We start from the raw sequence: 16,189 nt of genomic DNA, 5'->3' as shown, positions 1-16,189 counted from the left end.
TTCAAAGATTATGAACATGAGAAATATCCTTTGATAGCTAGTCTTTTCTTAGACATCGAAGGGGCCGGAATTTATAAACTAGACACTGGTAGAAAATTGGACTATGTATATTATGACGACCCCAATGAAATAGTTGATCGTCTTAGACTGCTGCAGGCATCTCAGAGCGTGGGAAATAATTCGCACAGCAACGAAATCGCTTCCATACTTGAAGAATTACGAGAAGCGGGTTATATTGAATAGTGATCATGTCAAAGTTTGCCATTGCGGGCGAGTTGCATAAACCCGCAAGACGTAATTATCCACGTCGAAAAATAAAAATCAAAGGATTGGACGACAATTGGCAGTCTGATCTGCTCGAAATGATTGAGTATTCACGTGTGAACAAGGGCTACAGGTACATTCTCATAGTCATAGACACCTATTCAAAGTTCCTGTGGGCTAGACCCTTAAAACGAAAAACCGCCGTGGAAGTTACGAATGCCATGGCGAATATTTTGAAACATAAACGAAGACCTTCGTTACTGCAGACGGACGACGGGAAAGAATTCTACAATGCATCATTCAAGGCACTGATGAAAAAGTTTGACATTACGCATTATTCTACGTTTAGCGGTGTCAAAGCGTCAATGGCGGAACGTGTGATTCGTACGATGAAGAATAAACTGTATAGGAATTTTACAGCGAACGGTAATTACAAGTGGCTGAGTTTACTTCCTAAACTCGTGCGAGAATACAATTCTACTGTGCATTCTACAACGAAACTCAAGCCGAAGGACGTAAAGGACAATCGACTGCTTCGAACTGTGTACTCCAAGACGAATATACTAGATTCACGAAAGAAAAAAGCGAATATCGGCGACGTTGTGCGGATTTCGAAAAATCGCGGAATTTTTCACAGACCTTACAAGGGGAATTGGACTGGTGAACTATTTCGTGTATGTAGAATAAAAAATACGTATCCGCGTACTTATTTTCTCGAGGATCTGAAAGGAAAACGTATAACAGGGGCGTTTTATGGAGAAGAGATTATGAAAACTAAATATCCAGATACTTTTCTCGTTGAAAAAGTGTTACGGCGTAAGAAGGGTAAGGCATTGATACGATGGTTGCATCATGGACCAGAGTTTGACTCGTGGATTGATGAAAAGGATATTTTAAAACAATGAGTTTGTGTAAAACCTTGTGTGTAAAACATATTTTGTGTGTAAATAAATCTTTGTATGTAATAAATTGTATTTTTTATTTATTTCTGTACGTGTATATATGCGTCATGCGGGGAGCATACAAGAAGCGCAACCGCTCCGGCCGAAAGACGTTGGACGACTGTCGTGGCTTTTACCCCCTCCACAGCGCCTGTGGCGGTGGTGGGGGTGAGGGGCCCGGCGGTGGAGGCGGGGTGGAGGTGGTGGAGATCTTACTTTGCAGAAATATGATCTCTCCTCACACCTGCCCCAGGAAGGTGCATCTTCCCCCTCCATGTGGCTCGCCGGAGCGTGGGACCCGGCGCTGGGGGCAGAGACCTAACGTCCTCTTCAAGGACACGTGTGCTGGTCGCCGCTTGCTAACAATATATTACAAAAATTATTTTATTAAGAGTAACTTTTAATATTTTTAACTATAAAGACGGAATGAAAAGGTTTATTCCAAGTATAAGGTTATAACGAATTAATTTTCTTTACAAGTATAAAGTCATAAAGAATTTATTTTTTTACAAGTATAAAGATGTATAATTTTTTTCCAGGTATAAAGTTTTAAAGATTATATTTAAAAAACAATTGAGTATAGTGACTCGAGGATTTATTATGGTAAAACACAAACATTAAATTTTTTTTCTATGGAATCGTACATACATATATACATTAGTTTTTACCTCAATTCCTCCTCCCCCCTACCGAGTACCTTCTTCGTGACGAGTAGACGTAGAATTTTTTAATATATACTTTATCATCTAAAACATTATAAGATTTTTTTTATTTATTTTTGTAGAGGTACATTGAAAAGAGAAAATAATAAATTATAAGAGGGTGGTGGGGGAGGGGCGGATCTTCATGTGCGAGAAAAAAATAATAAATTAAAAAAGGGGTGAGGAGGAGGGTAGGGGTGGGAGTGGAAAAATACAAGAGTAGTGGTGGGGGAGGGAGTGGAAAAATACAAGAGTAGTGGCGGGGGTGGGAGTGGAAAAATACAAGAGTAGTGGTGGGGGGAGGTTATTACGATGAAAAAAAAAAATAAATTAAAAAAAAAAGGGGGGGGGGTTTAAGTTCGTATATGTGTTGGTAAAAGTGGTGGGGGTCATTCTGCCTCCAGCCACCGCGGGGGAAGGATCGGTCGTCATTTTTTAATTTTTTTGCCCTGATCGGGTTCGAACCGAGGACTCCGAGCTCCGTGTAAAAAAAGTAATTTTTTTATTTATAATTTATTAAAATTTTATTAAGTGAATTTTTTTATAATTTTTAAAAAAAATTCGTTAAAATCGGATAATAAATAAAAAAGTTAAAGATGGCGGCCGTAACGAAAATTGCAACGGTGACGTCATAATCCAATATGACGGAAAACACATCACCGGAATTTTCGAGAACAAACAATGACGTCATCCAAAATGGCGGATCCAAGATGGCCGCCGTGATCTACTTGTCCCGTTACGTTATGTCCCGTTACACTGTGTCCCGTTACGCTATGTCCCGTTACGCTGTGTCCCGTTACGCTTATCCAAGATGGCCGCCGTGACGTCACAATCCAAGATGGCCGCCGTGACGTCACAATCCAAGATGGCGGACACCGGCTCCCGGCTCCACAGCCAGAAGCCAGATCTCGGAGCCCCATTTACATACTACTACAATGGATTCGTGCTCAAGGAAATTAGCGTCACCTCCGGAGACAAGACTCGAACCCGCAATTTCCGACCTCCGTATGCCTGGAAATTTTTAGACGAAAAAAGTAAACGCACCAACGAATGACTATGTAAATACTACAATGGCCTGGAGTGTGACGAAGGTAAAATTCCGTACCACCAAGTGAAAAACACTATTAAAGATTTATTATTTCAAAACGAAATAATTTACATTGCTGGACCTGAGCAGAAGAAATGGCTGAGCAAGTTGTTTGATGCGTCAGTTGAAATTGTAGACATACAGACTGACTATGGCTGTCCTTCCCTGTGCAAGCTTAGTGCAATATTGTCACGTGGTTCAAAATTATCATTAATTAATATTATTATTTTATTTGTTGGAAACACAATTTTAAATCTTTTCTCTAGTTCGGGACTTGGTTTCCCTCACGCTCAGATGTTGTAACACCTCTGTTGTAATTTGGGTTGCTGCGGGGCTGGAAGAGTGCGAGTCTTGCACGTATTTGTCTGGGGACGCAGGCGTTACCGCGTTTCAGCCAGGCCAGCTGATGCGTTGTTTGCTGCTGTTCTAGAGAAACAGGGCACAGACTTGTTTACCGTTTCTTTTGAGGCCAGCTGAAAGCGGGGTTATGCGCACTCGCCGTGCGCAAGCGAGTGTCACAATCTGGTGGCCAGTTTTTCTGACTACGTGGACATCCCGGCGTGGCCGAGCGCGCGGCCGGCTTGTTGTAATAACTTTACGTGTTTGGAAAACACAGGAAAACTTCCCATCAAGATGTTTTCCCCATAGGGATTTTGCGGCCAAGCAAATTGTTTAAAAGAGACGTAAAATGTTTTCGCGGGGCTGTAATCCTGTGGAAGACTGTTAGGCTGCCCGACGGTGCGGCGACGTGGTAATGGTTATGTGAGTGAAATTGAAATGGCGTCTGCCTGATGCCTGAGTCTTAGCCTTCCACAACTTCATGTTTCTTCGTAGTTAACTTTAAAATTCTCGTTTGGTGTCGTAGTTGCTCTCTTAAATAATTTGTTTTAAAAAAACTTTGTTTTATTAACATGTAAGGAGTTGAGAACTAAAGTTTCCTTTTTATTTTCAAGTATAATCTCGGTAATTTGTTTGTATCGCGATCCTTGTCTTTTCATGTTTATGATGACGTTATAGACTTAAACTAAATAATTTTTAAAGGCCTTTTCGGGGTAATGAATGTTCTTGATAATTTTTTATAATGAAGTTGCGGAATAACTAATGACGTTTGGTATCACTAGGTGGCCCGGGGGAAATGATAAGAATAAATAATGTTACTGTGTTAGTTCTAATAAGGGAATCATAATCATAATCTTAGTTAGTAAGTTATTTCTTTATGGGTATTTAAGGATTGTAGAGAACGTGGAAGATGCCACATCATTTGTCATCACTAATTATTTATTTTCTTAATAAATGTTATGTGTTCTATTGTTTTTAGAGTTATCTTATTTTACTCAGTATCCTGATTTTCTATTCTTGTATAAGAATACACCTACTCAGAAGATTCTAGTTATTAAAAGCTCTATGGCTAGTTAATGTTTTGAGTTTATAATTTATCTGAGCAACATTTTGAAGAAGAGAACCCCCCACCCCCCTTGAAAGTGAGACGTGACAATATACGACGTGCAGCCACGTGACAAGTTTGAATGAGTATGTGCCGGTACAAAATCGCAGTTAATACAGAAATGGCACACACAGTGTTAGTAGGAGCCTGCATATATAAAAAGGCGTACATCCATTCGTGCCTTCAGTTGACGTTCGACCTGCAAGAAGATGTTTACGTTTCACCCTGCTAACGTGTACGTGAGCGTAAGACCTAGCTTCAGCAGTGTCGAGTACAGCTACTGGGATTCCGGGTATCCACATACATATAAAGAAACCTGTGATGGATTCGCTCAGCATTGGCGGTTTGCGCACTTTCCTGTGTCCTATGAACCAACTCAGCAGCTATTATATTGTTGCGAACCTGGAAACTGCGCCGTATATCACATGAGACCACACACAATCCTTCCTGCTAGCATCGCTGAGGTAGTCGCCTCGTTTGTATGTGCAACACCAAACATGGGCGTGTTGCAACCTGTAGCGACCTGTGATGATTCTAGCAGATGTCCAAACGATGTACGTATCGTCGTCGAAGTTCAGGCAGTGAATCTGTTCGAACTAGCACTGTAGTAAAGCCCAGGCGCAGACGTGGTCACGGACGTCTTCGACCATGTCTCGCTAGAGTTGTCGTCGGCGCAGAAGATGACCAGAGGGAAATCTGTGTTCCTGATCGCGTGACCTGCGAACCAGTTGGAACCGGTGCCGACGAGGCAGTTTGTGGGGCATTTAAGACCTTGCTTGCGAAAATGCTTAATTCCTTAACTTAATATGCATTTCTGTAATTTTTCTAAATAAATTTGTATAACTTGAATTTGTTTGTTTTTATTGCTTTAATTTTAGGGTACCTAATAAAAAGTTATTTTTAAATACAGTCAATTTTTTTACTCATGTAGTATACCATTAGGCCTCGAGTATATAAGCGAGGTTCAGACGACTGGACCCTCAGTCCACCTCTGGCCGCGGTGCATTACGGACCGGTTCTCTTCAGTAAGTTTTGTGAGATTTAGTTACTGCTCCAATGTCGACCGGGATAGACTGTTTACCGTCAGCAGCGGGGACCTCGATGGTAGCAACGTTGATGGAGTCGAAGATACCTATACCGGCTACCAAGGAGACACCGATATGTGCTGTTCCACCATCAGCTGAAGTATCAACATCAGTATTGAATACTTAAATTAATGAAGAGCGTACATCGCGTCAGTGCAAATACTGTGGTGCATCATCTACTAAACCTACAAATGCGCGCAGACATGAAAGAAGCAGTTTCCGTAATAATTTACTGAAAAGAACAGAGTTTCAATGTAACAAGTGTAGTATACTAATTTCACGTCTCGATAGCTTACATAGTCATTATAAAAAATGTTCCGAGAAAGTGAAGTGTATGTATAATGATCATGGTTATTATTTTGACTCATGTATTGAACCAGCTAATGAGAATGTATAAGTGAGACTCTGGTGATATGAACTTCAGTCCGTCTCGGGCTGCGGCGATGAACGGATCGGATAGTCAGCCTTGACTAACATAATAGACCAGTTTATAGCTATTCTTGAGAACTCGATGGCATTATTACCACTATCAACGCCGACCTGGATCGAAGGTCTACCATCATCAGTGCAGAGCCCGATGACAACGTCGTCTACATCTACACCTACTCTCTTAGCACAGCAGGAGATTTCGACGTGTGCAACATCTTCCGCAGAGCAGACCTCAAAGGCTTCATAAGTTAACATTTCAGCGGTGTTACAATGGTTGTTAACAGTTATGTGACATTGATGAAGGAAGGAGCATTCAATGGTGTTCCATCACCCAACTGTACGTACTGTGAGAAGATCAAAAACTTTTAATTACGGGATAATGTAATACAGAATCCTAATAATTACGCTGAACGCATTAAATATCAGTGCAACAGGTGTTTAAGCAAGTTTATACACTATGGAAGTGAAGCGGGTGCCTTAGTTTGATTAGTGCGCGCCCTTTGGATCAACAACCCTTCCCCTCGTTCCCACTCCTTCTTCCCCTCCAGGCCCACCGCGATCACAGCGCCATCTGCGCCATATTTATTGCTGGTGCACGAACTTGGCCTCGGCCATTACGGCTTAGTACTTAGTCTTATAAGCATGTTAGGGTATGGCCTGCGGAGCTCGATCATCGCTAGCCCGATGGCTTCGAAGTAAGGTAATCGTTCGGTTGTTTGTAGATGCACGAGGTGGCCGTGCGTTCGGATTTGTCTACACTGACGTATTACTTTATAGCGCTTTTTCTAAATTCTGTTTCAGCCGCCACCTTTTGAAAATTACATTTTTTATTAATTAATTTGGGCCTCTTGGTGACGCTTCTTTTGCGTTTGTTTCTAGCTTGCTTGCTTAGGAGGATGTTTGTTTCCTTGGTACACCTCTAATGTTATCTTTCCTAGCTGTTCAGTGGGGCGCACTTGCATGCAAGCTTTATGTGTCAGGTTCTTCAGCGTTGCAGCCTGCATTACGTTTTCCCTCTTGTGGTGGTTTGCATTGCCGTTTGTCTCACGTTTGTATAAAGTTAAGTGAGCTCGTTCTTTAGTGTTTGTCGGCCCACAGGCCACGTGTCCATTTAACGCTTCGTACTTTTTCCTAGTTGTTTGAGTGTGTTTAAATTTTAACGGTACACGCTAATTATAGGTTTTTAATGAGACCTTGCTTGTATATGCTTTGTTCTGGGAGTCGTGGCCGCGACGTTAGGTGTTATCTAGCCTGTGGTGCGTGTTAATTTTGGATTAGAATAATGTATTTTACCGTACTGAATAATAGACGTGTTGATTGCGTCATCGCTTAAGTTCAGGTGATATTTCTTAACGTAAGTTACCGTATCTTTGCCCGGCGATACCCTTTATACTTTGGGGTGAATTTTTACTCCCGACATGTGTGATGTATTGGAAATTTTGTATATTATAATGGGTCTATATCCCCTTTATCACGTACTGTAAGCCCATCTCAGAGGCATTATAAATATTCTACCTGTAATAAATATGAACCATTGTATTGAGATTTTATACTAATTTATTTTCACAACAAACTGTCACTACACTCTGATGTCCCTACTAGAAGAGACTTAACCTCCTGTCTTGTTTCTGAGGTAGACACTGAGATTGTGGCGTGCGAGGCACGGCCGCAGAGGTTTAAAACGAAACCTCAGGAATTGTGATAGGTTGGCTGTACATTCATTAGAATCAAGCTGTATATTTTGTAAAAAAAAAAAAAAAACATTAGCAAATATTCAAAGTGCAAAACAAAATTAAATATATCACTGTCCTTTTAATGAAATCGATAATTCGTTTTTGTGTGAAAATTGTGGTGTACCAATATTTCGACCTAATAAACCGAATAGACATTTACAATAATGTAAAGGACTTTCTTCATACATTAAGAAGAATGTTTGAATCGAGAAATCCTCAAGACTTTAGTAATTTGTCTGTGTTTTTTTTTTGTTCTTGTAGCAGTGTAGAATTTATGTAATAAAAATTGTTGTTGTTTATTAAAGAACTTGTGGGGTTTTTATTTTCTAAAACCTGTCACTTTTGTGGTATTTTGTAAATTAAAGTTGTTTTGTATTACCCAGGGATCGAACCAAGTATCGATTAATTATGTAAATTAGTGAATGATTTTTTCGGTGTGTTATGGAATTTTCCCCGAATTTCTAGGTAAATAAATAAAAAATTCCAAGATGGTAGACATAACGGCTTACTGGAGGCTGGTAGAATAGGATTTTAAGCCTCCTTAAGAATTTTAACATGATTTAATAAATTATTATATTTACATGAACTAAAAATATATAGACTCGATCAAGTATCGAACCAAGGGCAGGAATCGATCGAATCAATCAGTATATTGAATACAAAATGGATTTAATGAATTTGGAATTTTTTCCCGAATCTCTAGCTTAAAAATTACAAATTTTTAAAAGACTCACATTACAATAATTGATATAGTGGTGACACATTCAAAATGTCGGGTGTGGTGTAAGATAATTTTAAAACTTTTTACTGAGAACTTTTTAAATATATTAATAAATTACTGGTTTACTCTCTCCGGAAATCAAACTGAGGACCGAAATCGATTAAATATCTAAACTTTTGAAGTATGCAATATTTTAAATATTTTTTTGGAATTTTTTCGGAATTTCTAGCATAAAAATTACAGATTTTCAAGATGGCGACCGTGACGATAATTGCAACAGTTACGTCTTAATACATGATGGTGGATCTGTCTCGAACAGGTGATGATATTATTTCTTCAAATTAAAAAAATTACAAGTCCGAATATGCTTGTTATTTATATATAAATATACATTATTTAATTCTCAGTCTGGTAAATGTCTCGATGGCCTTGCGGTTAAAGGCGTATGTTTTCCAACCTAGAGATCAGAGCTGCAATGGTTCGAATCACAGTGCTTCCAATGTATTTTCCATAAAAAATAAATATAATATGCCGATAAGGACCATAATAGCTATGGTAGGTAATGAAACATCGGCCTTATGTGATGAGACTGAGAGACGCTGGCGCTCTCTAGAAACAAACAGCAGAAACAAAGTCGACGGTATCCAAGATGGCGGCCTCCCGCTGAACAAAAAAATCAAGAGCGATGTTGGCGCTCTCTAGGAACAAACAACAGAAACAAAGTCGACGGTATCCAAGATGGGGGCCTCCAGAGGAACAGAAAAGTTATCGATATGGCGGCCATGACGAAAAATTTCATCATGAGTGAGTGGGGCACTCGATTTAAAGATGGCGGATCCAATATGGTGGATCCAAGATGGTGAATCCATTATGGTCACTGGGGTTAAGGGTCAATGTCAGGGTCAAAGGTCAAGGTCAAAGGTCAAGGTCATGCTCATCCAAGATGGCCACCATGACATCCGAGCTATCAGCAGTCTCCTTGGCTCCAGCTCCACACCCTGAACCCTGGCGCCGGAGGAACCAAAACATACTACTGGAAATAATTTTTTTATGTGTTGATGAAGAAAATTTGACAGTATTATAGAATAGTATGTCCTGGACTGGATTCTGGGTGAGGTGCGAGGTGCTAGTCCGCAATCTCGGATATTGAAGTCACGGTGGCCGTCTTAGATGACCTTGACCTTTAACTATGACATTGACCTGACCTTAAAATTCTCAAAATTAGCCTAAATTAACCTAAATTAGTGGAAATAATGCCAAATGTTGCCAACATTTAACCAAAATCGCCAAAAATTAAAGTTTTTTGGAAATAAATCCCGCCAAATATCCTCAAAAAATTCCACATTTCAAAAATTAGGATTTCGTAATCCTCAAAAGTAATTTTGCCTTCGAAAGATCACAAATTCCTAAAAACGGCTTAAGACTCCATGTCTAAAGCCTCCGATAAGCCATTTCTAGAAAAAATAAGGATACCATGAGCGCCATTTAGAATTATGACATCACTGTTGCAATTTTCGATAAGGCCGCTATCTTGAAAATCCGCAATTTTCAAGTTAGAAAATCGGGAAAAATTTTTAATTCATAAAAAAACTATCGTATTTTATAAAAAAAAAACTTAAAAAATTATTTCAAAAAATTACCCAAATAAAAGTACACATTTGCCATGGAGCTCGGAGTCCTAAGTTCAAACCAAGGGAGGTAAAAAAAAATGACGTCAGGTCCTTTCTCCACGGAAGCCACCATCAGCCTGACTTTCCACCACTTATGCCAAGATATATATCGTCATCTAGTATGACATCATCTCCGCCATCTTTAAAATTAGTAATTATTATCCAATTTTAATAAAAAAATTCTAAAATTTATAAAAATTAATAAATCAAAATTTGATAAAATATTACTTAAAAACCATTGTTTCATGTATCATTATGGTCGCCATTTTGAATGATATAAATGATGCATGTTTCGTTATTCCTGCCATCTTGGTTTAGTATGTTGTCATCGTTACACTTTATGTTATATCCACCACATTGGATTTTAGGATGTTGTATGTTTCATTACGGTCGCCATATTGAAAATCCGTAATTTTAATGCTAGAAATTCCAACAAAATTAAAAAAAAATTTATTTTTAAAATTGCCTACTTCAAATGTTTAGTTATTTAAACGATTTCGGCCCTTGGTTTGATTTCCGGCGAAAATAAACCAGTAATTTATTAATATATTTAAACATTCTCAATAAAAAGTAATAAAACATCTTACATCACACCAGAAATTTTGAATTATGTCACCACTGTATAAACTATCATTACGGATGCTATCTTGCAAATCTTGAAAATAAAGTTCAAAATTCGTAAAACAAATATAGAATTATAATACTGATAGATTATATCGATTCCCGTCCATAGTACGAAAACGGTAAGAGTAAAAAATAAAAAAACGACAGATCACCTACACCACCTACAGACTAACCTCCCATTTTGTCATCGTCCGCTGGAGGCCACCATCTTATTTTAGTATGCTAGAGTGTGCTGATGCCATGTTAGTTTAGTTTTCTGATCACCATAACTTTGAAATCGACTGTTGGCATTGAAATTTGACCTTGACCTTGAAATTTAAAGTTTACCTTGAACTTTGACCTTGACCTTTAAATTTGACCTTTACCTTGACTTTGACAACCATCATGGATCTGACATTTTGTGTTCAGTACATACTACCAGGAGCTACCACCTACTAGAGGACATTGCCACTATCTTGTTTAGTCTGCTGGAGGATACCATCTTGTGTGTGTATTCGTCTTATAGAGTACATTACCATCATGCTAGTTTTATTCTAACCCGCTAGAGTGCAGTTATCATTTATTATTACTAAGATGCACGCCATATTGACATTTGGGCGCCATATTGGAATTGTGTAATAAGTTAGCTAGAGATTCGGAAAAAAAATTCAAATTTTATCAAAAAATAACTTATTTAAGTAGGTAATGATTGATTCGAACAATTTCTGTCTCCGGTGCGATACTTCTCCGATGCAAAAAATTTAATTTTATGTAAAAATACCATAAAAGTGACAGGTTCAAAAAATAAAACACCACAAATTATTTAACAAATGTAATATTAATTACTTAATTTATATTGAACTATAGGATGTGCCCGAACCTATTAGCGTATAATCCCGCCGTGCTACTCAATTCCAATTCACAGCTACGCGAACTTCCTCTCTCAGCTTGACTTGCGCAACTGTATACATCCTTGTGGAACAGGGGGACTGACCTGCCACTCGCAAGGTCGTCTGCCACGAAGGACAGATGGTGAGGGGTATGCGGGAAAAAAGGGCTGTGTCGTCACCCGCAGATTATGGATCGAGTCGCAGGGAAGATTGGTTGGGGGGGGGGGGGGGAGTGCCCAGCTGACACTTACGATAAGACACATAGTCCAACCTGTCTGCTGCCCGACCGGACACAGCGAACTCTCGCGCCGTGCGCAAACTTAGTCCCCACGGGTCTTTAAAACTCAATATAAATTTTAATATAGAAAGAGAAATATTACTACAGGATGTACCAGCGATCAGTTCAGAATATTAAAAATACAAAATTGCTATCAAAAAAATTAATTAATTTTTTTTTATATTTATTATACTTTATTTTAGGTATACCTACTCTACTTAGGTATGCCTATAGACCAAACTACGCTCTGCTACCAATTGAAACGCCCCTCGTGCCTCAAAATTAAATTATTTTATATTAATAAATAAAACCTTGGAAACTGCTGGGCTCAAAAACATTAAGAAAATTAAAGTTATTTACCAGTGGGGGCACGAGGTGGTGAACAAGACAAATTTATACTCCCTGCACACAGTCAACTTGGGAGCTAGTGGATCGTTTAAATAGGAAATAGGTGAATATGAAACAAATTAAACACAATATAGGTAGGTTGGTCTATAGGTTTCCCAGTTTATTCAGCATAATTAAGTTTAACGTGTTTGTCAATAGTTTTAGATTAATTAAGTTTCACAAAGAAAGGTATAGACAAGATTACAAACTTACTTAACGGTGGGCCGGCCTGATATTATTAAAACAATTTATAATTTATTAATTACACATCATCACAGAACAAAAAAATTTAAAAACTTCACACCATATTAGATTCTTTCACTGATGACATTGTTTATCGTTTCTGATTATTTAAGATATTCTCGGGGATTGAGTTATTATGTCACTGTTCGATGGTTTGTATTTTAATAAATTTAGTTAATTTTTAGGGGAGAGATATATTTCTTATATCACCTGGATCTTCAGAGTATGACGTTGGGCCGGGAAAAATTCTCTTCTTAAGGGGACTCGGAGCTCGATGTCCCGAATAACATGCTGGGAGAAAATTCGTCCCTCAGCACTTGGACCCTGTCTGAAACACAAATCAAATTCCAAACGCTAAGGCCCCAGGAAAAAGGAGGGGGAAGGTTCGGTTCTAGACCGAAAATTTCCGAAGGAGTCCGAGGCGGGCGTGACAACAACACGACATGCGCGCTCTCTACTGGCGGTAACAGGAAGCTACAAAGAATCGACTTTAACTGGACGCGTCTAGAAAGCATAGGGGCTTACGGCGCCGCGGAGCTGCTCTCTAGCGGCGTAAAGGGGAACTAACGGAGGAGGTGAGCTGAAACGCCGCCAGGTGTCAATGGCGTTGTCTCTGCTCGCTGGCCACAAGGGCTGAAGTTACTTTTTCTGTCACTAGGTGTCATGGAGGGCTCTGTAGGGCAAGGGCGAATGTCCTTGGAGTAGGCCACTGCCTTGGCGAGTTCACATCAGGGCAATGATCTTGGGTTAAATTCTGCGAACCAGGGGGGTGGAGAGAGAGGTGAGGGTGGACAAAAAAGCGCAGAGATGGCTGGGAACGAGCGTCCACTGGATACTCAGTCGTGCCTGAGGCTCACTGATCTAGGCGGCCCTCTAAGAACTACAGCTTGCAGGCCAGAAAGCTGCTCTTTGCAGATGTAGTCATGTAACGAACTAAAATTACGGACCCCGGGCGTGCCTGTAAGCGGGAGAAATGTCATAGAGGCTGCTAACATCTAGCAAAAGATCAGATTGGCCCCCTGAGACAAGGTGCCACGGTCCACTGGCACAAAGTTTAACTACGTAGGGTACACCAGCCTAACAAAATGTATATCACCCCTTTAGTAACCAGATTATAAGAAAAATAAAATTTCCAAAATTAATTTAAAATTATAACAACAAATTTAAAAAAAAAACATGTCGAAATTCCTAATTTCCGGCACAAGGATCACTTCGAAGGTTAACTATCTTATAAAGATTTAGGCTTGCCTAGGCGTGAAATTACTCATTCTTAGCTCCAATCGGTTTATACTAGACAGAGACCAGCCAGAACATTTACTGACATAGTCCTCCTCTTCTTGACAGAATTTCTGGACACTATGTATAACAGTCTGCTTCACGTCGTCAGAACTGTAAATTACTGCAGCCGATGTCTTGAATGCACACTTCTTCACTTTGTCATCGAACAGATATGGCTTTCCATATATACAGTCCAACTACAAGTTATATTTTAATGGACTGTGTGCTGCTACATCATCAGTAAGCTGATTCATTGTGTCCTGTCTGTTATCACCAAGAAAAGTACAAATGTTCTTCGACTCACTTAACGTATTTATATAATAGTATTCTTTCAATGTTCCACGTAATGCAGACTGGGCCAAATAGAAGCCATTATTATTCATATGTACTGCACCGAACACACTCTCGGGTTTAGTTTCATGCCCAGACGTCATATCAATCAGTTGCTGCACATAGGTTTTCTTGCTTGTACGATTACGAGTCTCCAATCTAAAGCGAGGAGTCGAAATTTCTGCATGTAGTTCAGCAGTAGGCGCACAGACTTCACCTTTACATTTTTTCGTATTATGCCGCAAACTGTCAATGCGATTAAACCAAACATGACACTCATCGCAGAGAAACTTTATACGAGAAGGATTCTTCTTGCATTTGCTCTGCTCATATTTTCGTGTATCATGGAAAAATGCGAACGACATATCACAGGAGCTGCAAGGATACCGTGGTGATGAAGACGAGCCTTCAGACCTGAGCCAGATACTGGCGTTGCCACAGTTGTACCGTTTCCAGGCATACTCTTATAAACATAAATTCATCGTTGTTGTATAGAAACCTTTACTTTCTGCCGCACAGCAGAACCTTTACATGTCTGTATGTGCGTTTCATATTATAATTTCTGGCAAACTGCTTATGACATTTCTCACAACCAAAAGTGTTGCGAGGAGGATTCATAGCACATTCTCTCTTCTCGTGTTGATGGGAATTGCTGATGTTTGAGAAAATCTTGTCACAGTAACGGCCTCGATGTCTGTTAGTTGTTGACGATTCACCATACATTGAAGTCTCCATCGAGGGCGAAACAGCGTTCGCCGAGGTTTCCTGTGCAGTCAGAACTAAAGTAATTAAACTCTCTTCTGCTGGTGGATTTTCAAGATGGCGGCCTTAACGGAAATTGCTACAGTGATATTATAATTCAAAATGGCGGTCATGGTGTCCTAATTTCTAGACATGGATTATCGGAGTATTTAGACAATAATGCTTAAGCCGTATTTAGGAATTTGTGATCTTACTAAGGCAAAATGACTTTTGAGGTTTTCGAAATCCTAATTTTGGAATTTTGGAAATTTTTGAGAATTTTTGGCGGGATTATTTTCCAAAAAAATTTCATATTTGGCGATTTTTGTTAAATGTTCGAAAATTTTGAATACATATTGACTAATTTAGGCTAATTTAGGCTAATTTTGAAAGTTAAAGTTCAAGGTTATCTAAGATGGCCACCGTGACATCAAAATCCGAGATTGCTGACTAGCACCTCGCACCTCACCCAGAACCCAGTGCCAGGACATACTATTCTTTACTTCTTATGACACCACTCACTACTCTACATTTAGTGGCGTGAAAGTATCGATAGCCGAACGCGCCATTCGTACCATCATGAATAATATGTATATAAATATTACAGCGAACCGAAAATACAAGTGGTTGAATTTTTGGCCGAAAATTGTGAGTACAATTCTACAATGAAAATGATGCCAAAGGACATAACGGATAATTGGCTGCTTCGAACCGTGTACTCTGATGTATAGAGACTGGATACGAGAAATAAGAAGGTAAAAAAAGACGACGATGTATGCATATAAAAAAATCGAGGAATATTTAATAGTAAACTGGACTGCTGAATTATTTCGTGTTTATAGAATAAAGAATACGTAATTACGTACGTACTTTCTGGAAGACTTAAACGGTAAGAACATTTTGCAAGGACTCTTGGTCACCTTATAAGCGTTAAAATAGGATCGGTTATTCTAAAAGTTAGTTATTGATTATATCGAAACTTTAGGAATGACAGTTCGAAGACTTTGTGTTAACTGGCTGAAAAATGTTATATTAGCTATCGACGAAGATGGTCGTGAGGTTTGTTCATGACCTGGTCTCCTGTACGTTGACACTTGGTCTATACGTATATTAATTAACACGAACTTGACGGAATGTATTCTAAGTATCAAAAAATTAGACTTCCATGTTAGGCATAGCGGCAACATATTTAATTCGTTGGACAGGTATTTTGTGTAGTGATGATTTTCGTAGAGTGCATGATTAATAAACTCCACGAATGGTAATGGGAAACTGAATATTAAATTCATTTTAAGCTTTAGTTATCCTTATAATTGACCGCCCATACAGCACACAATGTTTCAGTAACATGTTTGTGATATTGCA

The sequence above is a fragment of the Bacillus rossius genome, chromosome 1 (genome assembly GCF_032445375.1).
Source record: "Bacillus rossius redtenbacheri isolate Brsri chromosome 1, Brsri_v3, whole genome shotgun sequence".
Taxonomy (NCBI): domain Eukaryota; kingdom Metazoa; phylum Arthropoda; class Insecta; order Phasmatodea; family Bacillidae; genus Bacillus; species Bacillus rossius.
The sequence above is the reverse complement of the archived record's forward strand: the minus strand, read 5'-3'. Positions refer to the sequence as shown.